We start from the raw sequence: 27464 nt of genomic DNA on the forward strand, positions 1-27464 counted from the left end.
AATAATTCATATGAACATCCAACCTGAACATCGTTCTGCCTGATTACATGTAACTTATTATAATGTGGAATTTCTAATGGAACTGCTAATACTCTGCCGGTTTTATTTGATAGGAAATGGATCCATGGGATTTTATGCTCCACGAACTGCAAATTGAGATTTCGAAGTTCGTGTACGGGACTGAGTTTCAAAAATTCCCGTAATTACCAGAATGCTGTATCAGCCAGATTCAGAATACAAGACCCACTCCGCAAAAAGGGAAAAGACGTTACAAATAAAAAAGGAAGGCCTTCAGCTATTATAGAGACAGAACTGCTATGTAAGAAACATCGGGGTCCAAAAAAACAGGGTCAAGTTAAGTTTACCCGAAACGATTTAGCAAGTCATTGGCCTCGCGTGTAAGACACAAGGTAAAGCTATAAAAGACCAAATTGTAAAGGACAAATAGTATTCATGTCTATTAAGTGTACGTTCATGTGTGTCGAAACAAGAGAAACTGTTTCCAAGGATTTCATGAATAAGGGTAATTTTAACATAATTATTTAAAATTTATGCCACCACGTTGTTCTTATTTTTAATCACGTAAACCTACTAACGTATCATTAAAATGTTAAATAAAAATCTTTTACTAAATGAAATGTTGACAGTGTTCAATTTCTAAATTTGCCTGTTATCGCAAATATGCGACACATCCAATTATACCGGACAGCCATAACAGATTTGTCTTTACTCAAACTTCATTACTGTTACAAAATATAACTATTTTTATTTCTAGTAGAAATTTGTCCAGTATAAAGGGGTTACGCATGTGATCATAATGTTTTGGCTCATTAATGTGTACGGGGTTCGTATAATTACGAAATTGTTGAGAACCTGCCAACGACCAGATGGTGACCACCGCAAAATGCTAAGACCGGCAGCTGATTCACACAGTAAGACTGTTAATGTAATGCATGTAAATAGTCGCAAGAAGCACATATTGCTTGTGCAAGAAAACAGCTGGTTTTTCCATTTTTCTTGAGACGCAATATATTGCAAGGTGTAGACGCAAGTGAAGAAGGAAGTCCATCTTTCTAGGTTTCCGATCAGTGGTCGACACTATATCGTACTGTTGAGTGATATACAAGAAGTATCCTCACACATGATAGAACTGGAAGTTACAACAGATGGCGAATATTCAGCGGAGGCTCTAGTACCATCAGGTGTCCCACAAATGCTCGTAAAAGTCGGAGAAATGCCAATATTTTCGACATAAGTAAACGACTTAGCAACTAAAGACCGCAACACCTTTAGACTGTTCGATTGTGATACTGCTTTCAACAGGAGATTATAGTCACTGGATGATCGTAAGAAAGTACAGAACGATGTGACATTTATACTTTGTGAACGGAGTGCAAGTTCTGGTTAAATGTGGACCAAAGTGTGACAGCAGGTCCTCAATTAATTCAAAAAACCGTGGTTAGAATTTAAGAGACAGAAGCCTAAACGAAAAATCTAAGGAAGATGTATTTAGAGATTTTGAGTAAGGATATTTGAAATAAAGGTGGCGTGGTGTAAAATGAGGAAATCATTATTTCAGAAAAATAGTGCAGGGGCAGATCGCATTGCATTAGAAGCGTCGATATCATGAAAATAAGATTAGAAATTTGGACGAGAACAGAGGTACGCCAACACTTTCCTGCTCGCGCCACACGTGAATGGAGTAAGGATGGAGCCGTTAACGTTGACACGGAATAACCTCCGCCGTGTATTGTACTGGTACTTGCAGAATATAGAAGATTATTTAGATACAAGAGTACGAAAGAGCCACAGTAGCAACTTTCGTCTACTGCGTCGTAACAGCGGCGGTAGCGAGATGATTTGTCTCTGTGGAATAATAAGGTATGATACCGTTGATGGATCGAACGTATTCTTTTACTTCGTATTCCTACACACACACACACACACACACACACACACACACACACGCGCGCGCGCGCGCGCGCGCGCGCGCCCGCGCGCGCGCGTACGTATTCAGCTCACATATTCGTCCTGCGCGCGATACGAACGTATTAACCACGCCCCTTTCCTGCTCGGGTGTGGAACAGCACCTCCCGCGGCACCTAGAAGGCGCACGGGGTACTCCAACTGTTGCATAAGAAGAGTCAGGAAGCAAACATCAAGCCCAGTCACAGGTAGAAAGAAGATGTGTCGGGCATGGTCTTTCTACCATACATGCTCATGGTGACAGGAAGATATTGTCGTATATTGTGAGAATTCGGCGTAAAGGATGTTTCAAAACGGACCAAGGAAATCAGTGTGTCTCGGAACGGCAAAGGGCAAGTAGAACACATACGCAGTGTTGAGTTTACACTGTATACCGCCTGTGTGTGGAAAAGAATGTTAGAATCACCGGAAGATCTGTCAATGCCAGCATTATCGAACAAACGGTATTGCAGGCACGTTGAGCACAGAAGAGTGGAAGAGGCTCTGCCGACGGTTTTGTAATAACATACCTTCACATATTATCCAGGCCTAGGACGGGCTATGTGCATGGTACGTACTCAAATTCCTTATTTTTGCCTTTTCCTTTCCACATCATTACTGCATCAAATAATTCCTCCGACTCATTATTCTTATGTCCTAACCTTTAGTCAAGGCCTACGTATCGTTTTCTTCTTTTCTAAAAAGACAACCAAATGGAATCTTTGTTAGTTTCAAATATGGCATTTACTGCTTTCTCCTCCTGCTTATTTACTAAAAATACAGGGTGCAGCGTGATTCATCACTTCAAATCACCCGTTTCCTGCCATCCCCTGCCCTGTGGCGCCGCTCTTTGCCCCACAGCGTCACTCAAAACTGACTGCAGAAATGTGTGGCTTATTAGGATCTGTTTGACCAGCGCATCTCGTTCTTTTTAACTCCCTGCGCACACGCACTGGGCTGCTAGCTGAACTGCTGCTAGCAATTTGGAACTCGCGGCTGATTTCTGCTATTGATTTCATGCGATGTTTTTTTTTTTCTTTTTTTTACAACCGCCCTCCGCAATGCGCGACAATCCTTATCCGTCAGTACATCAGGTTCGCCCGGTTTTGTTTTAGATGTGGTTGGTCCCTCTCGTTTTCACTTCTCAATCAAACCGACCGTCGACTCTGGCAGTTGGAGGGTTGAAATGTCTCTGATGGATCTGTTACTCAGGTGATATCCAATGACTAGTTCACGTCACTGAGCTCTGCTTTACTGACAACAGTATTCCCTGCCTCCTTTTAAATTGGTAGACGCGGCTCTCGTGACGTGTAATGGTCAATTCCGCCTTACATAGGCGTGTCCAGATACTTTTGATCAGACGTTGGATATCACCCATTTGTCTTGTCTACTAATGACAAGTGCACACTGAAGCATGCAGACATTTTTCCTGGCTCCGTGGGAAAATGAATGCCTGAAGTCGCTAATGTTGTTGCGAATTATCCCCCGACACAGAACGTGCAGTGGCTTCATTACAATGTCTGTCTGCTAATATTTAGCTGTCGTTTAACACTTCAACCATCTGTTAGACCTGACGTACTTATTTAAAGCAAAATCTAATCAAAAAAAGTTACAATGCACGACTGACCAACTTCGTGTTCAAACAGTAGGTTGCTTGCATCAGTAATTCCAATTTGTTAACACCTGCGATTGTGCATGCATTTGCGGACAGCGGGGATTCCACAACAATGAGCCCGGACGTAATTTGCCCATGCTTGTCGCTCAGTGAAGACGGAAGTACTTGGCAGCCACGATAGTATTCATATTCTCACGCACCAAATCCGCATTTGTATTCCGCAAGCCACTTTGCGGCGTGTTGCGGAGGGTACTTTGTGAACCACTGTCATTTCTTTTCTGTTCCCGCCGCGAATAGTTCGCGGGAAAAACGATTGCAGGCAAGCCTCCGGGTGAGCTCGAGTCTCTAATTTTATCTTCATGATCTTTCCGCGGGATATACGTAAGAGGAATCAATATACTGGTTGACTCTTCTAGGAACATACGCTCTCTGAAGACCATACTGTGATGCAGACTGCCTGCCACTGCATTTAGCTGAGCATCTCTGTGGCGCTTTCGCGCTTACTAATTAAAACTAACGGAAAACACTCTTCTTTGGAGCTTCTCAATTTCCTCTATCAATCCTCTCTGGAACGGTTCCAAGACTGACGAGCAATATTCAAATATTGGTCGAACGAGGGTTTTGTAAGCTACTTCCTTTTCTGATGGCAACATTTTCTGAAGATTCTTCCAATGAGCATCTGGCTTATTCGCTATTCATTTTATGTAGTCGTTTCCCCCTCAAATCGCTACACATCCTTACTCCTAGTAGTTTATGAAAGTAACTGCTTCTAGTTATTGTTCTGAAATTCTGCAATCATACAATAAAGAGTCTTTCCGTCATTTGTTAATGTTGAGAGTCAACTTCAAGTCCATGCACCAAGCGTTGATCCTCTGCAGGTAGTCCTGCATTTCGCTACAGTTTTCTAACGTCGCGACTTCTCTGTATATAACAGCAGCGACCGCGAAATGCCTCACAGAACTTCTGCCGTTATCTACTAGATCACTTAGACACGTATTGTGAACATTAATGGTCCTCTAATACTCCTCTGGGCCACACCCGAAGTTAGTAGTACGTCTGAACACTTCTCTCCGGTCAGAATAACGTGTGTACTTTTTGCTAGAAACTCTTCAGTTCGATCGTACAGTTGCTCTTATTTTGTACACTCGTATTTTGTTCACTAGGCGGCAGTGCAGAACTGTATCGAACGCCTTCCGGAAGTCACGGAGCACGGCATCTACCTGGGCGCCTATATCTACTGCTCTCTGGGTCTTGTGGATTAATAAAGCGAGCTGGGTTTCACACGATCGTTGTATTCGGAAACCAAGCTGATTCTTATAAAGATCTTTGATCTCCTGAAGTGAAACAGTAGGAGAGCTTAAAACATGTTCCAAAACTCTGTCAGACGTCAGAGATATACATCCATATTTTTGTGCGTCTGTTCGAGGACCCTTCTTGGAAACGGCAGTGACCTGTGCTTTTTCCCAACCATTAAGAACGCTTCGTTCCTCAACAGACCTACGGTAAACTGCTGTTAGAAGAAGCGCAAGTTCTTTCACGTACTCTGTGCAGAATGTAACTAGTATCCCGTCAGGTACTGTGGCCTTTCCTCTGTTGAACGATGCCAGCTTCTTTTCTATCCCTTAGTCACTTAGTATGTCATCGTTAGCGCGACGATTTGAAGGAGGAACTACGGTACCATATTCCTCAGTGAAACACGTTTGGAAAAAGACTTCGTGTGCCATCGTGTTTCAATGCCATTATGGTCGCAGAGAGTGTGCCAAATAGCCTGAATTCGTTTACCGATTTAACGTAAGCCAAGAACTACCTAGGATAGGTAGTGGATAGAAAGAATTTTACTTTCGAATTCATTGGACGCTAGCGGATTGAAGCTTTCTTTGCTTTTGTAGCAAATTTCTATCAAGGTTGTTAGTAAAGGTAGACTCAAATTACCACAGATGTTCAACAATGTCTATCTTAGGATTCATTATACGGCTTAAATCTTGGCAACAATCAGCAATGATCCTCCGAGTAATTGGAACCTGGCAGGATAATATTTCTTGTCGTCGCTGATTCGACTATCACCTCAGTTCTGGAGGCAACTGGAGAAATACAAGACATCTTTGACTTGTCCGCAAAAGAAAAGGGTGAGGAAGAAAGCATCGACTGTCAGAGGGATGCCCTAGCTCCGCAACAGGTTCTCCTCCATCCGTTCGCCTTACCGAAAGGTGGACACACAGGTGTGTTCGCCGTCAACAGTGTGAAATATATTGCGGTTGTATTATGATAAACATTCAGGGATGTGGCCAGGGTTCGAATCCCTTCCTGCAAACCAGTTATCCGCCGTTTACCACAAATTGCTGGAAGTTACTGCCGGAATAATTTGTCTGAAAAGAACACTGCTGATTCCCTCCCCTCCCCCCCTTTTTTTCATACCCTCGAGTGTCCGCAAGTACTTCAGCGATAATGGCCCATAGTCACCGATTTTGTGAAAGGGGCTTTACCAGAAGTGCGCGATCATTCTTGGAGACGGTTATGTTTGACGTATCGGCCGCAAACTGAGGAACAGCCGTGAGCAGCACATCGGGTGGTGTGCATACACTGACGCTTACTGCGCCATCTATTGGTCAAAATTTCATTAATTTTCTTCTTTTTCATGACTACCCTCTCCCAGTGTCAGTTTAAGCTGCCTAAATTTGACGTCATTTTAAGCTGTGCTTCTTTCTACAGCGTTTTGAAACTGGAACTTTAACTATGGACACCCAGTATATTCCTTGTCCCTTCACTTAATGCAGTTTCTTGGGACTTTGCAAGTAGTCTTTCGCGGAACCACTGGCGACTGTCTCCAAGTGTCTGCCAGTTATCGCTCTCCGGCATTCCACTCACTCTCTCCCATGGGGCAAACAAACAAACCTGTCACCATTCGTGCGGTCCTCTTCTGGACTCTTTCAGTATCCATCGTCACAATTATTTCTTATAGGTCTTAAGTAATATTCTAGGACGCGTCCCTCGAGTGTTTAGTATGCAGTCTCCTTTGTAGAATTAATTCTTTCCAGTGTCCTGCCAATGAACCGAAGTTTATCTGCTTTACCTACGACTTCCACTTCATATCCGCACAAACTGCTACGTCAAGGTATTTGTATGAATTTACTGATTCTAATTATGACTCATAATAGTCATAGTGTACTATGTTTTTGCGTCTCGTGAATTGTACGAGAACCTTGTCTATCCGGTCTAGGTTGGAGCGGATGCAATATGGTTTACCGAAAATTCGGAAATATTCTACTACATACAAAAACTAATAAGTACAACAGTATAGGATTTTTTTTGGCCCAAACGATAAACATTTTTGACACTTTATATTTACTGTAGTATGTTCACTTATATTCGGTGAAATAGTGTGTAAGTTTCTTTTGTTTTGAACTCGTGTGGCGTTCGAGAGCATCACGTTTCACTATTAGCTCGGCTGGAGTTGCAACTTCTCCTGCAGGTTTCGACAGGATATCTAAACAGCACCCTCTCCTCTCGCTGAACGAAACGAATAGTGCTTCATCTAGTGTCATTTTCTTCTTTCTTTATTGTACTGCAGTTCTGCAAACTGTCTTTAGACACTTTGAAGCAGGAGTCTTCTGTGCCTTTTCGATTCTTCTACCAATCTGCCACTGCCGATTAGCAGTTTTCTTGTCTATTCTGTATAGTGCTACCAACTATTTTGTTAACAGAAACAACCACTTTCTTTCGCAGCGAAGCCATTTCACTCACGAACACTCAAAACACGGGAACAAAAGAATACCGGTACTGCTTCTTAACTCTGTAAGGAACGGATCCACACTGAGGCAGGAAACAAACAGGGATTACGAGGTCCTGATAAACGAGGTTCTACGCAAATCTTTGCACCGCTTTGAAATTTTGTCTAGATAGGCTGAATATTTGCGCAGTTTGTTTTTCTCAGTACTTCATTACAGATAACAGCATCATCTGGAAAAAGATCTGAAGTTACTATTTACAGTGTATGCTAAGTGATTAACGCGTAACATGTCCAAAATTGGCCTCAACACACTTCGCTGGGATACGCCTTCAGTTATGTACGACAAAAGATTATCTGTTTGTAGCCTATTTTATCGTGCGTTAGCCTCGAGTTCCCGAAACAACATGAAGAAAATCGACAAAAATCAAAACACAGTTGGCACCTGTAAAATTATATTTGAGGTAGTCTGAAGACTTTTTTTGGGTCATCAGTCTACTGACTGGTTTGATGCGGCCCGCCACGAATTCCTTTCCTGTTCTAACCTCTTCATCTCAGAGTAGCACTTGCAACCTACGTCCTCAATTATTTGCTTGACGTATTCCAATCTCTCTCTTCCTCTACAGCTCCCTCTAGTACCATGGAAGTCATTCCCTCATGTCTTAGCAGATGTCCTATCATCCTGTCCCTTCTCCTTATCAGTGTTTTCCACATATTCCTTTCCTCTCCGATTCTGCGTAGAACCTCCTCATTCCTTACCTTATCACTCCATCTAATTTTCAACATTCGTCTATAGCACCACATCTCAAATGCTTCGATTCTCTTCGTTCTGGTATTCCCACAGTCCATGTTTCACTACCATACAGTGCTGTACTCCAGACGTACATCCTCAGAAATTTCTTCCTCAAATTAAGGCCGGTATTTGATATTAGTAGACTTCTCTTGGCCAGAAATGTCTTTGAGGCCATAGCGAGTCTGCTTTTGATGTCCTCCTTGCTCCGTCCGTCATTGGTTATTTTACTGCCTAGGTAGCAGAATTCCTTAACTTCATTGACTTCGTGACCATCAATCCTGATGTTAAGTTTCTCGCTGTTCTCATTTCTACTACTTCTCATTACCTTCGTCTTTCTCCGATTTACTCTCAAACCATACTGTGTACTCATTAGACTTTATTCCGTTCAGCAGATCATTTAATTCTTTTTCACTTTCACTGTCATCAGCGAATCGTATCATTGATATCCTTTCGCCTTGTATTTTAATTCCACTCCTGAACCTTTCTTTTATTTCCATCATTGCTTCCTCGATGTACAGATTGAAGAGCAGGGGCGAAAGGCTACAGCCTTGTCTTACACCCTTCTTAATACGAGCACTTCGTTCTTGATCGTCCACTCTTATTATCCCCTCTTGGTTGTTGTACATATTGTATATGACCCGTCTCTCCCTATAGCTTACCCCTACTTTTTCAGAATCTTCAACAGCTTGCACCATTTCATATTGAACGCTTTTTCCAGGTCGACAAATCCTATGAACGTGTCTTGATTTTTCTTTTGCCTTGCTTCCATTATTAGCCGTAACGTCAGAATTGCCTCTCTCGTGCCTTTACTTTCCCTAAAGCCAAACTGATCTTCACCTAGCGCATTCTCAATTTTCTTTTCCATTCTTCTGTATATTACTCTTGTAAGCAGCTTCGATGCATGAGCTGTTAAGCTGATTGTGCGATAATTCTCGCACTTGTCAGCTCTTGCCGTCTTCGGAATTGTGTGGATGATGCTTTTCCGAAAGTCAGATGGTATGTCGCCAGACTCTTATATTCTACACAACAACGTGAATAGTCGTTTTGCTGCCACTTCCCCTAATGATTTTAGAAATTCTGATGGAATGTTATCTATACCTTCTGCCTTATTTGACCGTACGTCCTCCAAAGCTCTTTTAAATTCCGATTCTAATACTTGATCCCCTATCTCTTCTAAATCGACTCCTATTTCTTCTTCTATCACATCAGACAAATCTTCACCCTCATAGAGGCTTTCAATGTATTCTTTCCACCTATCTGCTCTCCTCTGCATTTAACAGTGGAATTCCCGTTGCACTCTTAATGTTACCACCGTTGCTTTTTAATGTCACCAAAGGTTGTTTTGACTTTCCTGTATGCTGAGTCTGTCCTTCCGACAATCTTATCTTTTTCGATGTCTTCACATTTTACCTGCAGCCATTTCGTCTTAGCTTCCCTGCACTTCCTATTTATTTCATTCCTCAGCGACTTTTATTTCTGATTTTCCCGGAACATGTTTGTACTTCCTCCTTTCATCAATCAACTGAAGTATTTCTTCTGTTACCCATGGTTTCTTCGCAGCTACCTTCTTTGTACCTATGTTTTCCTTCCCAACATCTGTGATGGCGCTTTTTAGAGATGTCCATTCCTCTTCAACTGTGTTCCCTACTGGGCTATTCCTTATTGCTGTATCTATAGCGTTAGAGAACTTCAAACGTATCTCGTCATTCCTTAGAACTTCCGTAAGAATCAATACGCTAAGAAATGGGATACGGAAGTAAAAGACTTAAATGATCTAAAAAAAATCTGAAGTTGATGTCACATTACGTTAATTAATATGGCCAAATGTCCCTTCGAAAATAATTTGCCAGAGGGGAAATACTATTGTAGACCTAAAGGAAAGAACATTAACGGATTAACGTCCAGTAGACGAAGAAGTCATTGGTGACCGTTGTTGCAACAAGAGTCCACTTTCGACTGAGACCTGGGAAGAGGCGCCCGTCTCCTGTGCCTGGCAGGGTTGTGGGAGAACGGAGGGGAGGGAACCAGGCTCGCTTCGCATTGAATGGCTCTTGTGTAAAGAAGCCGAACGTTGCCGGAACGGCTGAAAGGGCTCGTTCGCGGGAAACATACTGGCCCTATGGGAAGGGTCTGCCCTCGGCAGCCGATTCACACGGTGCGGGAGCGAATGTTCAGCGCTACCACTCTTGTCTTACGGAACCGCTGCATATTGCTTTTCATTCACTGTTACTCTCTTACTCATGCTAGGGATAACAATAACAATACGCAAACACCTCGGCCGTCCACTTAACTTGCCAAGGGTGTCAAACTTTTCTAGCTCTACTTACCACGCGGTCACCCAAAACGTAAAAATTCTATGGGGGCTATGGATGCGTGCAGTTTATACGTGGCGACAAATTTCATGAATTTTTTCCGTAGGAAAAGAATTCTTGGAAAAAAAGCAACAGATCTCTTTGAAATACTAACTTTCTGGGAGAATGCGATGTTAATTGGGAAAACTGTGTAGGAGTATGTGCACATGGGATTCGCGGTGCAGCTGGCTGATACGCCGAATTGCAGGCTCTGATCCGTAAAAGGGCTCCCATGCTATTTCGACACACTTTTATTCACCGAGCATGGCCTTTGTCCTTCATGATGGTGTACAAACTCCATTAGAAGTCGGCCTGTTACGTCGAGACGTTATCAACAAATGTGCGTTGATATGGGAATGAGAGTATTGCCCATTTTATTTCATTAACTCTCGCTGGCTTTCACGTGGGAGTGTCTTGAAAAGGACGTATGAAATTACGAATAAACTTACTCATTATCTTGTTCAGGAGAAATATTTGAGTTCAGAGAAGTACGTTGACACTGTGGTTCGATGTCTGCGTATCTTTGTTGCATCTTTGAAAAATTCTTCCACTGAAAATGTTCCTTCAAGGTAACGAGGCCAACATCCAGCAATTTTTAGACAAAACTTCAGTGTTCAGAAAGAACCTACCTATGGAGGTAAACGTTGGATGTCAATATGAGCCTTATTACGTTTTCCCTGCTCTTCATGAGGTTATAGAAGACAAAGACTTTTTCTTGAACGGAGACATCCATCGATTATTTAACTGTGCTTGGTGATTACTTTCTGAAGTATTTACCAGAAACGTTAATCAAGAAACAGATCAAAGATCCTTTCAGTATAGAACTATCATGCTGCATTGTGAAACGGTAATACATTGGGAAGAAGGAAGTGTAGCTGAAAGGACAACATTTGGTCATCGATAACATTAAAATAAACATCCTTGTTTATGTCCACCGCAGCCTCATCGAGTGGACCAAAGTCATACTTCGAAAAATCCACAAAACATCAAAGAACCACCTCTGGCTTTAACGACACCTTCCACATACTGTATGGGCAACTTCATTCGAAATGTGGTGATGGGATGTCAACACACTATAGCTCCTTTATGTAACTGTCACTTCTTCACGACGACCCATCTTACTGAGTTAATTCCGTGGAATCGACAGGCACCTACACACCACTGACATGACTTGGGTCAGCAGTTGACGATCACGTGACCACGTGGTACCATCTACAGTGCTCCAGAGAGACCACTGCTTTCTTGTAAGGAAATGACTAATTACTTAACAATGAGTTTTCAGACAAGTTCGTGACTGCAGAGGATAGCCAATCATATTGTTTAATGTCTTCTGTTACGTAATGGCACAGGGGTGATCCAATCCACTGTAATCGACGAAGGTGCTGTCTACATCTTCAGTGGTTGAAGCAGAGGCATAGTATTGTCATGAGAAACTTATGACACGCGTTAGGTACGCCAACGATCGTGACAGAATATTCAGGTCTATTTTCGCATTGTGCTTTTCCTTGCATTTGTATTAAACAGTTTGCTGCTCCAACTGGCTCTCATTTGGACCCTGACATGATTGAGACAGTGTACGAGGTGTGATAAAAAAGGAACGGAAATTCGATTTTGTGGAGTTTATATATCCAGTTTCTAATTTTCTTGGTACACATTTTCCTCATCTATGTTTGCAGTTTCAGCTGTTTAGTTTATTGTTGAGAGTCACGTGTTTTCGAGTGCTCCCCGATTTTTTTTTTTTTTTTTCTTCTTTCGAAGAAGATGGATATAAAGAATCTGCATTAAACTTTGCTGGAAAATTGGAATGAAGTGCAGCACCAAATTCGAAATGTTGACTGTGGCTTTTATCGAATCTACTATGAGTAAGACAAGAGTTTACATGTGATATAAACGTTTCAAAGAGCGTCGAGAAGACGCTGAAAGCGACTGCCGCCCTTGACGCACAAGCAAATCAATTACTGGCGACAATGTGGAAGACGTAAAGAAAATGGCTCAGGAAAATGACCGAATCACCATCAGCGAGGTTGCTGAAGTCGGCATATCCTTTGGCTGACGCCAAGCAATTTTTTTCGGTTGTTTTGGGCATGAAATGTAGCAGCCAAGTTTATTCCGAAATTGTTAAATTTCAACCAAAAGCGATGTCAAGTAGACATCGCTCAGGAATTGCCGAATGAAGTCGACAACGATTCATAACTTTTAAAGAAGATTATAACAGGTGAGGAAACTTTGGTATCTGGATATGACGTCGAAAACAATGTCCAATCGTCGCAATGAAAACTGAAGAGCCAAGACCAAAACAAAAAGAAAATATCGTCGTGTTCGATCACATGTGAAGGTTTTTCACTGTTTTCTTCGATTACAATGGGACAGTGCATCATGAGTTCCTGCCTTAACGTCGCAAGATCAATAAGGAATACTATCTGGAATTTGTGTGTCGTTTGCGTGTAGTAATCCGAGGAAAACGACCAGAAATGTGGCAAAACCACCCGTGCAAATTGCATCACGATAATGCTCCAGCTCACACCTCAATGCTTGTTGGTGTTTTTTGGCAAAAAAAACCGTTATGTTGCCTTAGCCACCGTATTCGTCGGACATGGTCCCCTACGAGTTCTTTCTATTCCGGAGGCTGAAGAGAATTATGAAAGGACATCGTTTTGCCCCCACTGATGAGAAAAACAATTACTGAAAGAGCTGAACACACGAAAAGTAGTTTCCAGAAGTGCTTGCAAAATTGGAAGAAGCGTTGGCGCTAGAGTAAAATATATACGAGGATTACTTCTAAGGGGACAAATGTGGTGGTAGTGAATAAATAGAAAGTCTTTAATAAAAACAAAAATTCCCATTACTTTCTGCTCACACCTCGTACATATGGCCTCTGATCCTATCCATTGTGCACTGTCTCCTTCACAAACGTCTTGACGACTATTTACTCTTAAGATGGGGTGCCTCTTCAGCCAATCGAAGAAGTTATTTTTCTACGATTTAATTCTGTCATTTCTTGCACTATTTGACGTACCAGATAATTACTGATATTACTTTTTTTTATCAAAGCAGTAGTCCAGTCTGACGGAACTATAATTACGTTCCCGTTCAAGTCTCCAGCGAATTTTAAGACTTAGCGTAATATGGCCATAGCAACAGCTATAGTCACAGTGGCTTTTGCCGCCAGTCGTATCATCCACTCTGCTGTGTGTTATACACGGTCCGGTTATATTATGGTGACCACCGCCTGTTTGACCTCAGCATGCAATAATCACTCACAGGCGGCAGCACTAGCAGTGGATGGTATATAGAGCGTCTCGTGGAACTGAACAGTGCAGTCGTTATCGTAAAGCGGAAACGGACCGATTTATCTGGCGTTCAAAAAGGCATGATCAGTGGCTTCCAGACCACGGGTGGAGGCATTTCAGAAACGGCTATGATTATAAACGGTTCCCGTGCAGCGGTGTTGAAGTAAACAGCGCGGCAAAACGGTGCTACCCAAAACCGCCAGCACCGAGGGAACTGTTGTCCACCGTGGACAATAGGTAACAGGAGTGAGACAGCTGTGGAGATGCGTCTGGGCGAACAAACGTGCAGCTTTTGAGAAAACTGATCGTCAAGATGAACGAAGGGGCTACCAACAATGCCTCCTCAACGAACGTTGTGGCATATGGAAATCTGTATCAGGCGCCTGGTTCATGCACTCATGCTGACTGGTGATCACTGCCGACTAAGGATGCAATTTGCACGCTAATACCGCAACTGAACGTCCACCGAGGCCTTTTCAGATTAATCAAGTTTAATGCTCCATCGGACATGTGGCCCTTTGCGTATACTGCGTCAAAATGTCTGAAAGCAAACAGGCTGCAACAATCGACGAACGGGTCTAGGCCGGAGAAGACAGCGTTATGGTCTAGGAATGATTTCGCGGCATTCCCCAGATGATTCCGTCATTTTCGAAGGCACAATGGATCAACTCACGTATGAAACTATCCTTGGCGACCACTTCCACCCGTACACGCAGTTTGTTTTTCCTCGGCATGATGCCATCTACCTATAGGGCAATGAAAATTAACACGCAGCTCCATTGCAGGTTTATGGTTCGGAGAGCACCAAACTCTCCGGATTTAAATCCAATCAATCTGCGGGGTTATCTCGATCGGACTGTATGTGCCATGAATAATCAACCGAGAAACCTACCACAGGTAGCCACGGCACTGCAGTCGGCATGGCTGCACATTCCTGTCGGTACCTTCCAGAATCTCACACACACTCTTCCAGCACGTCTCGAAGCTGTCTGTGCTGTAAATGGTGGTTAATCTGGCTTCTGACAGGTGGTCACAATGTGACTGGACAGTGCAATATGCAGTACCCACGCTTTCTGTCGTACGCAAGCGACCTGTATAGAGATGCCAAGCGTTTTTCCATCCTGCAATTAATTGCTTGAACAGCACTTGTATTAGCGTCCCGCATACAGCGTTTATACGAGGCAAGACTACTCGTTATGTTGTTTTCCAATGTTACAATCTCCTGAGGAAAGGGTGTCCTCTCGTATCACAAATGACCCCCTCGATGCGCTGTAGATTTTCATATTCGACAAAGGTGTTAATTATCCGGAAGCTGATTTTATGCAATTGTGGAAAACAGTATGATCTAGCCTTGTGCTGCAGGCACTCTACATTCAGCAGCTTCTGGCTGAGAACAAATGCCAATTAAAGATTCGGTTTGTACAGTTTACAATATGGAGGTGCCGAACTGGTATATCGAAGAATATAGATAATTTGGTTTGCTTTTTCAGAGAACAGATCTGAAAATTACTATTCAAACCCAATGTCAACAAAGGCTGACTTCGCTTCAATAAAAATGAGCGTTAGTTATGTATTTCATAAACGGTAACTAGCAAAAGCCACAGATTCAAAGAGTTAGCTTTCAGTAAGGTTCTAAATCATCAGAACTAAATGCTGTGATAAGCAATGTCAATGGAAACAGTAAACTGAACTATCTTAAACCATATTTCTTGACTCTTGGGGGAGGTGGTTAGTTCAAATTTCAAACGCTGGAAAAGGTGTGCACAGTGTTGAGATGGACAGGACCATATAAGAGATAAAGACCTTAGGTCAGTGACATCTGTGACAATGTAGGAAGCACACACGTGTTTCACATATACGCATCCGAGACAACAGCAGAAACAAAAGGGAAGCATGTTTCTTAGCAGGAAAGACTACTATGAGTCTTCAAACACTACATACAGTGATGTTTGCAAACACACACACACACACACACACACACACACACACACACGCCACGGAAGTAGTAAGTATGGCAAAGAGAGCGAGGCTGATAACCAGCACCCTCCTGTCGTAGAACAATCGGAAGTTCACATTCAATGAAACCATAAGAGACTAGTCGATGGAACACCCTAAACACTGGGCGTAGTGACTGGTTTCTTGGGGATTATAATTGCGGGCTGGGGCATGATAAACCGAATAATTTTATTTACTACTTTATACAACACTTAGAATGATTGTCATTCTAGGGATTAGGTCGTTTCATCACCGTTTCAATGGACGCATTACAGCCTTTGATTTTACATAAATTTGAAAACCATGAAAAGTTAAATATTAATAGCCCGGCAGGAATTGAACTCCGCCCCTCCCGAATGACAATCCACCTCGCCGGAAAGATAGCCATGCACACAACGCAAAGAGAACCATCAGCGCTGTGATCGTTGTTCTTTTTGAACCACTGATTACCTGGTAATGGCAGTGGCACAGAATATTCGTCTGCTCTTGAGTACTGCGTATTCACCTAAAATTAACACATTAACCTGCCAATACAGGGTGCAATTAATAGGCGTTTTAAGTGCAAATTAAATAGAAGTTCCATCGGCATATTCTTTCGATTCACTTTAAAGATCAGTCTATCACTGTTACATGATGTTACTGGGCAAGGTACTAACCACACCATCACTAGATCTTTACAGCATCAAGGGAGCGTCTATCCAGGCACGTGGTTTGGTGTGACATGACAGCTATGATCACTGCAGCCTTCTTGTAGAGACGCAAAATGCGTCAGAGTTGTAAAATTCATGTTGTGTCGGATGTACATTTCTTCATATTTCATCAAGAAGTTATTACAAGAATCTGATTACAGCATACGTGATATAAAACTAATGCTGTTTGGGTTGGGTAATATTCGTAATATCGATATTTCAAAATCCGGATTATATCTGTGTCATACAATTTTAGAACCCCGCTGGGAAAAGCACTGATGCTTAGATGTGGAACTGTATGTCCATTACCTACTTTCGACACTAGGTTTCGTAATAACTTCTATGTAAAAACAACACATACACTACCGGTATTTACAAACAACCATTTCGCAGGTTACAATGAAACAGTAAGAATGAAAAATCACATCGTGTCGACTTTAGTTCCAAGTAAACCTGACAGATACATTCTGAACACCTATGGACCACCAAATACCCTATCAAAAAGATTACCTACGCTCCTCTCCTCCTCCCCCCCCCCCCCCCCCCCCCCCGCCCCCGGCTTTGCCTCGTGCTTACACAGCAGTGTCATAAATTCAGCTTCAATATCTAAACAAGCCCCCTTCTTACTTCTCTCCAGAATTTTCAGCTCTCCTACCCATAAAGTACCGACATTATTAGGGCTAAGAAAGACTAGCAAGCCGCACTGAGAGCTGGCGAATTGTGGAAAAAACTAAGCGTAGTGGGAATTTTCAGTTTTATAAGCATTTAGTACCAAAGCAAATATAAAGATGCCACTAAACATTTAAGTTGGCTCAGATACACTCTAAGTAGAAGTAAACTAACACAGAAATCAACATGCTTGTTGAATATTATAGAGAGCTCAGATTAATAAACTTCACTGAAGTTCAGTGTCTGAATCAAAATGTTCAAGGAAAATACCGTGACTCCAAATTGAATAACCAAGTACTAGGAATAGCTCAAATCGGAAACGTTGCCATACAATATTATTAGAGGTTTATTTCGAAATTAAATCACAGAGCAAGGTTACGTTTTATCTGTTCGTATATATTTATGAAGATGTTTAACAGTACACGTCGGTACATGGTAATAAATCACTGTCAACACCGGTGGGTAAAAAGCTGTCGCTAAACGACAGCTACCGTATGTACATGACGTTTTCCTTACGTAAACAATACGTAAATTGAGCATACAAAATATGTAAACAAACCGACCACCTTCGGAAAAGTGCAGTGATTAATACTGTTGTGCGACGCCAAGCACCATTAATACTACAATAAACAAACTACCATTGACAATAAACAAATAATTATGATATTTAAATATTTTGAACATCTCCCATGTTATCTATATTATGAGAGGAATTACTCACCTTTAAATTAAATGCACGGAGTTCACAAAGTTAAAAGCGCACAACGTAATTCGACAGTTTCATACTACGCTCCACGATACGTAATCACTGTGTACGCAATACGACACAGACGTCACACACCATAGCACCCACACAGCGTTGAACACTATCTGACATACACACCTCTCTGCTTCTTGGCTGATCTCCAAATGTAAGCACAAATTAGTTCTTTGACATCATTTCCTGTTCCTGCGTTCACAGCCTTCTAGATGTATCCTGAATTTGTTCAGCAATCGAAAAGTAATCCTGAGAATCTCGCGTCAGTCGATAACTGACAGTACAATCGTAGTAACAATGAAAAAGCGAGAAGATAAGCCGTGCAAAACAGTTTTTCTCCGATTTAGTTACATTTGTAGACTTTGCAAGAAAATCATACTACACGTATAGGTTTCAGAACGCAGAAATAGATATTCTTAAATAGGCGATACTGGTAAGGTATTATTTCTGGCGTCAATAATTTCAATATTTGCTATGATTCGTTGTATAGCTCGTATCCAAATGAACGCTTTGGAAATTAAATAATGGTGTTCTAATCTTAATTTTGGAGAAACACTAATAGAATATCAAAGAAAAACGTTAAAGTGAAGTACATAACTACAAGAAGAGAACACCTTCGCCGTTTCCCGTGCTTTTCTCAGTTATTGTTTCATGAAGTACCGGTACGTTAAATCTACGTTATTATTTAATGATTTCATATTTGGTGCGAATTACTAGATAAAATGGCGAAAGATGACTTTCCTCAGTCAATACATTTATCGATATCGTACTTTGCTCCACGTATGGACAGATTTTTCAAACCAAATCTAAAAAACTACATAGTAGTTTTGCAGAAAGATTTTTGAAACTGTGTTATATAAGATATGTATAGATAGCCTAGTACTATAAACAGATACATCTATGGAATTTGATTATGTTTTATAAACTGGTGCAAAGTAGCCCTTAGGAGAGGTTTACCGGTATTTATATATTTATTTTCCATCGTTAAGCATAAAAATACAAAATTAAAGGGAAGAAATAATGAAAGTTTATCGCACAACTTTATTATTTTACTTGAAAGAAAAGTAACAAATATGAAATAAATTTTGCATTATTCTGTTAACAAAGAAAAGACCTGTTCATCAGTACACATGGTTGTGTGTCACAATGGCAGTGGCTACACCAGAAAAATATTTTAACATGCTGGTAGTCAAACCCATCAACCAGTTCTGGGACTGAGAAAATGCCTCATTCCCTCATTACTTTTTTTCTTGGAGGTTGTAGGGGACAGTGGGTGAGGGTTTATATTCCAATTATATCCTCAGACTTGTAAAATGTATAATTTTAGTTTATTTAGAACTCATTTCATGGTATTTGCTGCTTCATTTAAAATTGAGTAATGGTTGGGGTGATATTCATAATTTAGACTTGCTGCTCTTAAATTTTCTATGTTTGTAGCAAAAGTTATTGGATGTGGTATCTACATGTCAAGCATAACTTTTTTTTAATCCTTTAACACGTTTCAACACTTCTGTGCCCTCAACAGTTTGTTTTCTTTATTGAAATCAGTGAAATGTGAACATATTTTAAGTGATGACTGGCCTACAAAAATTATGCCTAAAGCACAGTTTTTGATTAATTTCATCATTATCGTAATTTTACATTATACACTTGTACATTATCATGTAGGTCTTGTTGTTGCCTTTTTAAAGCGATTTTGGATTTGTCAGCTTAATACAAGGAAAAAGCATAATCAATATGATGTGTTTAATTAGAACATGGCAGGTAGCAAACCATGACATAGTTGAAAGAACCATCAGAGCATAATTACATGGAGAAAAGCAGGAACGTCAGTCCCCCCACATCTGAAGTCAGTGTCTTCACAGATTCACTAAGGCGCCATCGAATTTGCTTTATATATAGTGTGCAATGTTCCCATGTTTACACATACTTGGAACAAGGTATCTTGATATACTTCTCACTGCTTCTCTCGACACTTATCACTACGCAAATGCTTGAATACATACAAAAAGAAGCATGTGACAATAAACTTACAAGTCTATGAATTGTATTAAAGTATTAAAATGATGACACACATAAACAAATATGTGTTTATTTTTATGGAAACAAAACACTGAAAGAAAATCAGTATGGTTTTGATCACAGAGATCAGCATTAGAGGTATGTGTAATCTTGATAAAAACGTGTGGAATGAAAATAAGGCTCATTGTATTTGTTTATTAATAGATCTCAGTTAATTATATGCAGCACAATATGAGATTATGATACAGAAGCTGACAAATTATGAAAGTCTGCTATGTACTTTACCACTGACTGCACGAGTGTGGTTCTTTAATTTCATAGCCAACAAACTGTTATATCCAAGTATTTGTGTTTGCTGACAAATTATTGAAGATGAGTGTTTCTGAGTATTGGACCCCTTTTTGAACTAAAGTAAGTGCTTTTAAGTCCTTGTGCAGATCATTTTTGTTCCTGGTATTATATGTATGAACTGAGCTGTTTGTTGGAAAAAAGAAATATATTATTTAGGAGAAATTTCATTAAGGAGTAACTATACTGAGAGGCAGTAGTTAGTATACCCAGTTCTTTGAAGAGGTTTCTACAGGACGTCTGTGAGTTTACTCCACAAATAATATGTATTACAGGCTTTTGGACTCTGAAAACTTTTGTTTGACTTGAAGAGTTACCCCAAAATATTATATCATATACATTATGGAATGAAAGTAGGCAAAGTATGTAAACTTTTTCATTTTATGTCGCCTATGTCTGCTAAGACTCGAATTGCAAATACAGATTTGTTAAGGCGTTTCTGCAGTTCTGTGGTGTGCTCCTCCCAACTGAATTTATTATCAAGTTGTAATCCCAGGAATTTAAGACTGTCAACCTCTTCTATCTGCTCTTCTTCATACTTTATGCATGTGCTGGGTGGAAACCTCTTATAGGTTTTGAATTGCATATAGTGAGTCTTTTCAAAGTTTAATGTCAATGAGTTGGCTTTAAACCATTTATTAATATCCATGAAAATATCATTGGCAGAGCTTTCTAGAACTACGCTTGACATACTATTTATTGCAATACTTGTCATCTGCGAACAAAATGAACTCTGCTTCTGGCAGTGTAACTGATTAGAGATCATTAATGTACGCAGGAAAAAGCAATGGCCCTAATATAGACTCTTGTGGGACACAACATGTAATTTCTTACCATTCTGATGATGACTTAATTCACTAGTCCCTTGCACTGACACCCTTTGTTTCCTGTTAGCGAGATATGAATTGAACATTTTGCAGCACTGCCCGCGACACCATAGAATTCTAATTTATTTAAAAGGATGTTGTGGTTGACACAATCAAATGCCTTTGGCAAATCACAGAAAATACCTGCTGCTTGTAATTTGTTATTTAATGAATTAAGTACATTTTCAAAGTAGGTGTAAATAGCCTTCTCGATATCAGAACCCTTCAGAAATCCAAACTGTGTTCTTGATAATATGTTATGTTGTGGTCAGATGGTTGAGAAGGTATCTATACATTACTTTTTATAAAATTTTTGAGAATGCTGCCAAAAGTGTAGTTTGATGGTAGCTCTTTATCCCCTTTCTTGAATAGAAGCTTAACGTCTGGATGTTTCAGCCAGTCAGGAAATGTCCCAGTTGTAATTGGCTGGTTACTCAAGTAACTTAGAATTGTACTTAACTCATAAAAACATGCCTTAATTAACTTTGTTGATATTTCATTGTAACCACTAGAATGCTTAGTTTTTAAAGATTTTAGTATGGAAGTTATTTCTTTTGGTGAAGTGAGTGACATACACTCCCGGAAATTGAAATAAGAACACCGTGAATTCATTGTCCCAGGAAGGGGAAACTTTATTGACACATTCCTGGGGTCAGATACATCACATGATCACACTGACAGAACCACAGGCACATAGACACAGGCAACAGAGCATGCACAATGTCGGCACTAGTACAGTGTATATCCACCTTTCACAGCAATGCAGGCTGCTATTCTCCCATGGAGACGATCATAGAGATCCTGGATGTAGTCCTGTGGAACGGCTTGCCATGCCATTTCCACCTGGCGCCTCAGTTGGACCAGCGTTCGTGCTGGAGGTGAGACGACACTTCATCCAGTCCCAAACATGCTCAATGGGGGACAGATCCGGAGATCTTGCTGGCCAGGGTAGTTGACTTACACCTTCTAGAACACGTTGGGTGGCACGGGATACACGCGGACGTGCATTGTGCTGTTGGAACAGCAAGTTCCCTTGCCGGTCTAGGAATGGTAGAACGATGGGTTCGATGACGGTTTGGATGTACCGTGCACTATTCAGTGTCCCCTCGACGATCACCAGAGGTGTACGGCCAGTGTAGGAGATCGCTCCCCACACCATGATGCCGCATGTTGGCCCTGTGTGCCTCGGTCGTATGCAGTCCTGATTGTGGCGCTCACCTGCACGACGCCAAACACTCATACGACCATCATTGGCACCAAGGCAGAAGCGACTCTCATCGCTGAAGACGACACGTCTCCATTCGTCCCTCCATTCACGCCTGTCGCGACACCACTGGAGGCGGGCTGCATGATGTTGGGGCGTGAGCGGAAGACGGCCTAATGGTGTGCGGGACCGTAGCCCAGCTTGATGGAGACGGTTGCGAATGGTCCTCGCCGATACCCCAGGAGCAACAGTGTCCCTAACTTGCTGGGAAGTGGCGGTGCGGTCCCCTACGGCACTGCGTAGGATCCTACGGTCTTGGCATGCATCCGTGCGTCGCTGCGGTCTGGTCCCAGGTCAACGGGCACGTGCACCTTCCGCCGACCACTGGCGACAACATCGATGTACTGTGGAGACCTCACGCCCCACGTGTTGAGCAATTCGGCGGTACGTCCACCCGGCCTCCCACATGCCCACTATACGCCCTTGCTCAAAGTCCATCAACTGCACATATGGTTCACGTCCACACTGTCACAGCATGCTACCAGTGTTAAAGACTGCGATGGAGCTCCGTATGCCACGGCAAACTGGCTGACACTGACAGCGGCGGTGCACAAATGCTGCGCAGCTAGCGCCATTCGACGGCCAACACCGCGGTTCCTGGTGTGTCCGCTGTGCCGGGGGTGTGATCATTGCTTGTACAGCCCTCTCGCAGTGTCCGGAGCAAGTATGGTGGGTCTGACACACCGGTGTCAATGTGTTCTTTTTTCCATTTCCAGGAGTGTATTCATGTACCTGAAGCTATTTGTAAAGGTTAGTTTCAGATGTTCAGGGTCATTATTTACTGATTCTGACAATCCCATTCTATCAGTAACGGGTATAAAGTACTTGTTCAATAGATTTGCCACACTATGCCCATCAGTTACTAATGTGTCATCTACCCTTAATGCTATTTGCTCCTGTTCCTTTATGGTTTTACCAGTCTCCTCTTTCAATATATCCCATATTGTTTTTAATTTGTTCCGTGACATTGCTATCTTCTTCTCGTAGTGCATTTGTTTAGATGTCTTAATTACTTTTTTTTTAATATTTTACAGTATTCCTTGTATTTAGCTAAATCATCAGCATTGGAGCTATTCTTGGTCGACAGATACATTTTCCTTTTTGTCTTACAGGTTATCTTTATTCTTTGTGTAATCCATGGTTTTATTATAGACTTCTGTTTAATTTGAGTAACTTTCAGAGGAAACCAGTTAGCGCGGTACTGACATTGTTCATGAATGTGTTATATTTTTCATTCATGTCATGAGCACTATAAACATCTTTCCAGTTCATGTCTTTGAGTAGTTTTCTAAAACACTCAATTTTTGGTTGATTGACTACTCTCCTGTACCCAGATGTAGCAGTCTTGATAATCTGCTTAGAATTTATGTCTAACACAAGGGGCTGCATGTCATGATCTGATAGTCCATTTATTACAGGTTTTATGATATGATTTTGTTCCTTTGATTTGTCTATAAAAATGTTATCAATGGGCGTCCTTGAGGATTTAGTGATCTTAGTTGGAAAGTTTACAGTGTGAGTTAGATTGAAAGACAACATTACTAACTGCAGTAAATGTTTACTGGAAGATTGCATTAGAAAATCTGTATTAAAGTCACCAGCAATCAAAATTTCTTTGTTTCTTCCTGTTAAATAACCCAAAAGAGCTTCTAGATGATTTATTAATAGATTATAATTTACTGCAGGTACTCAGTAAATAGTTACTATTATATAGGCTATGTTGGCTGTTCATCGTCTGGTGCGAGCAAACTTTGTTGCTGTCCATCATCACATGTGTGGACACACAAGTCACTGCTGTGAGCCACCTCCATCTGTACTGGGGTCTATGGTTTGATTCTGCACACTCCGGTGCATCCTGCACTGAACTGTGTGGCTGACTACTCCTGTTGCTTCATACCACTCTGCTTTGAGGTCTGAGTTAGTGTCACCCAGCTAGAGTGATGGCCATGTCACCCAGCTTAGAGGCTACTTGCTAGGCGATGCCAACTGCTGCTCACAGCTATGCTGCCCTGTGGCCATGACATGAGGCTGCTTGCTGATCCAAGCATGTTTCAGCCAACTAGTCTGGCCTGTGGCCTGAGGGCATTGAGTGCCACCTAGCACCACCACAACTGAAGCATTTTGGACATCCACGTGGTACCTACTCGCCATACAGCTGCAGCCACAGCCAGAGTGGTGAACTACAGGCTTTTATGACCACTAGTATTCTAGCTCCACTACCCACTGTAGAGGTTATTCACCTGTGGGCTTTGCAAGTAGTGTCAGAGTTATTCTTGACATAGACAGCTGCATCGAGGGTGACATCTGCAGCTGCAGCAGGCTGCATCAAGAATGCAATGGGCTGAGTGGACTAACTGCTTTCTCTCTCCCTCTTATGTTTCATGTGCAAGAGTTATGACTGGGAGATGGGACTGCCACAGGAACTTGAGGATGGAATTTATTAGGCCTGAGGAACCTGTTGACATTTTCACAGTTTTTTGGAAATGGAACTATCTGTCAAGGTATTGCATATGGTATAACCACTAGAGGAGAATGATGAATTAGTTGTAGACATATCACAATGTTTTAGAATTAGGAGTGTCATATGCATACAGAAAGTGGATCATGAGTGAGTGGTTTTCATCAAGTGTGGATAATTTCAGTGCTGATATAGACAGATCAAGTGTGGACTTCAGCCAAAAATAAACTGCCAGAATAACTACATTGAGAAGTGGAGCATTTGAAGAGAGCAGAGTGTGTAGGTATGGAAAAGCTACATCACCTGTGTATCGGAAACCATATAGGATACCTCACTGTTTATAACAAATAATGAAAGAATTTATTAACCAGCAACTGAATAACGGCATAACTGAGGAAAGTACAAGTTCCTGGTGATGATCAGTTGTTGCAGTACCAAAAAAATCATCATTCAGTACAAATAAATATAGATTCTATAGTACCTACCACTACTTGAACAGCAGAATGATTACAAATGTGTATCCATTATCAGATATTATGGAGAGCAGTGATAACTTTGGTCAATTTAAATTCTTTCCCACAACAGCTCTGAAAAGTGGATACTAACTGTTGGAAGTAGTGCCAAAGAACTGATCATAGACTACATTTACAATTCCGTGGTGTCATTATCAGTATCAATGAGTGCCATTAGGTTTAAAAAAATGCACCAGCAATGTTTCACTGGTTGATGAGTAGACTCTTAAGGTGTATGGAGGTAAGACAATGTTCTTAAGCATCAAGAAGTGTCACTTTGCATTAAGAGGTAATCTACATAGGGCAGGTAATTAGTCAAGATGCAGTAAAAATGGATCCAACATTGGTACATGCAATGCAAAGTTTTCTGGCACAAGTAAGCTTTGTCCAATTATCATCTGTTTGCACCACTGGAACATGCTCTCACTTAACAGCGCTTCAATACGCATGAAAATGGCTCACTGACTGGTTAGCAAGTCATAAGAAGAAGTTTTTTTTTTTTTTTTTTTTTTTTTTTTTTTTTTTTTTTTTTTTTTTTTTTTTTGCATGGAATTCATAGCATATCAAGGAATGTGGGAGAAATGTGTAAATAGCAATGGAGATTGTTTTGAATAAAATATTGTTAATTGTGTAATTATTGCAACCAAACTCTGGTTTCATACTTCTTCAACTGGTACCTTACCTGCAATTAGTTTTATTTTGTCATTTCACTTTAAAATACTCTATACACATATTCCTACATATTTTATGTATGTAACTGCTCCAGTGATTGTTCTGCAATCATGTGATCATACAATAAAGGCTTTTTACGTCTATTTATAAGCAACTCATTAATTTATTTATGTTCAGGATCAGTAGCCACTCCCTGCACCAAATGTCAATCCTAAGCAGGTTATCCTGTATTTTGCTGCAATTTTCTGGTCTTGTGACTTCCCTGCATATAACAGCTTCATCTGCAAAAAGTTGCCTAGAATTTCTGGCATTGTCTGCTAGGTCCTTTACGTATATAATGTGAAAAGTAATGATCCTGCAACTCTCCCTTGGGGCATGCCAAAGTTATTTGTATGTCTGAAGTCTTCTTTCCACCAAGAATGACAAGCTGTGTTCTGTTTACTAGAAACTCATCAATACAGTCATGCAGTTGGTCTGACATCCTATATGCTCATAGTTTGTTCATTAGATGGCAGTGCAGAACTCTACTGAATGCCTTTCAGATTGTAGAACATCTATAACTCTGTAAAAGGTCTCAACAACACATCTCATAGCTTGGCAAGTATGTACAAAATATTTTGATTCTCCTTATACTAATCCAGCATGAAACATAATGTTCATTGACTGCTTACTTCATTAGTTATTATTGCTGGAGCATCTGCTCTTCAGTAATGCAGCCTTCTTGAGTTGTTATTAGCTCATGCAGTGAATGGAGAGGGTTGGGTTCCAAGGCTTCATTGAGGTAAGTTAGGTTCCAGGCTGGGAATATTTTCAGTGGAATATCTGGCCAGTATAACAAACATTGTGTCACATTCACAATGGTAGTACCAGATATGGTAGCTGGGAGATAAAAAGTTAGTCCTGATATGTTACAAATTATGCAGTTACTTAGCAGATGGCTACCTTGCTGCTCCACTCATATCACACACCTAGGTTGGCCTAGCTTAAAACTATTGGCAACATTCACTTCAGATTTATATGTTGAATATATTCAATGTACATGTCCCCTTTGAAAATAAGATTGTGGTGACAGGGCAGAATTTAATATGGGTTACGGGTCATAGCCTTGTGGAATGGCAGAAGGCACAAGTTGCAAGCTATTAACAACACAGTTGCAGTTAGCAGTTCACAGTGTTATGCTCGCTAGGACAAGGAGGTTTGTGCCATGTGTGGTAGTGCCTGCTGTATTGCAGGAATAACTATTAAAGGAATCACATGATTATATTTTATCTGGTCATAGAAGGCATAGGACAACAAACTGGAAAGCAGTTGAGCATTTTTGGTGGAGAACACAGAAACAAGATGTAAATCAGTATGTTCACAACAGTGTGTCATGAATGCAACCTGTAGATTTAATTCATCAAATGCTGCTACAGAGGTTGCCAGAGGTACGTAAATCCTTTGAGATGATTGGGCCTTTTAGCCAGACACCAGT

General features: G+C 41.1%; 1 protein-coding gene across 2 annotated transcripts in view; it reads right to left on the bottom strand.

Annotated features, from left to right (window-relative positions):
* LOC126277886 (beta-arrestin-1) overlaps positions 1-18056 on the bottom strand; it is a 437142-nt gene extending 419086 nt beyond the window's left edge. For both annotated transcript variants that reach the window (XM_049977439.1, XM_049977447.1), the window contains exon 1: positions 17813-18056. The gene's annotated coding sequence lies outside the window, so the exon portion shown is untranslated. The remainder of the gene's footprint in view (positions 1-17812) is intronic.
* Positions 18057-27464: the final 9408 nt, after the last annotated feature.

This window comes from Schistocerca gregaria, chromosome 1 (genome assembly GCF_023897955.1).
Source record: "Schistocerca gregaria isolate iqSchGreg1 chromosome 1, iqSchGreg1.2, whole genome shotgun sequence".
NCBI classification, from domain to species: domain Eukaryota; kingdom Metazoa; phylum Arthropoda; class Insecta; order Orthoptera; family Acrididae; genus Schistocerca; species Schistocerca gregaria.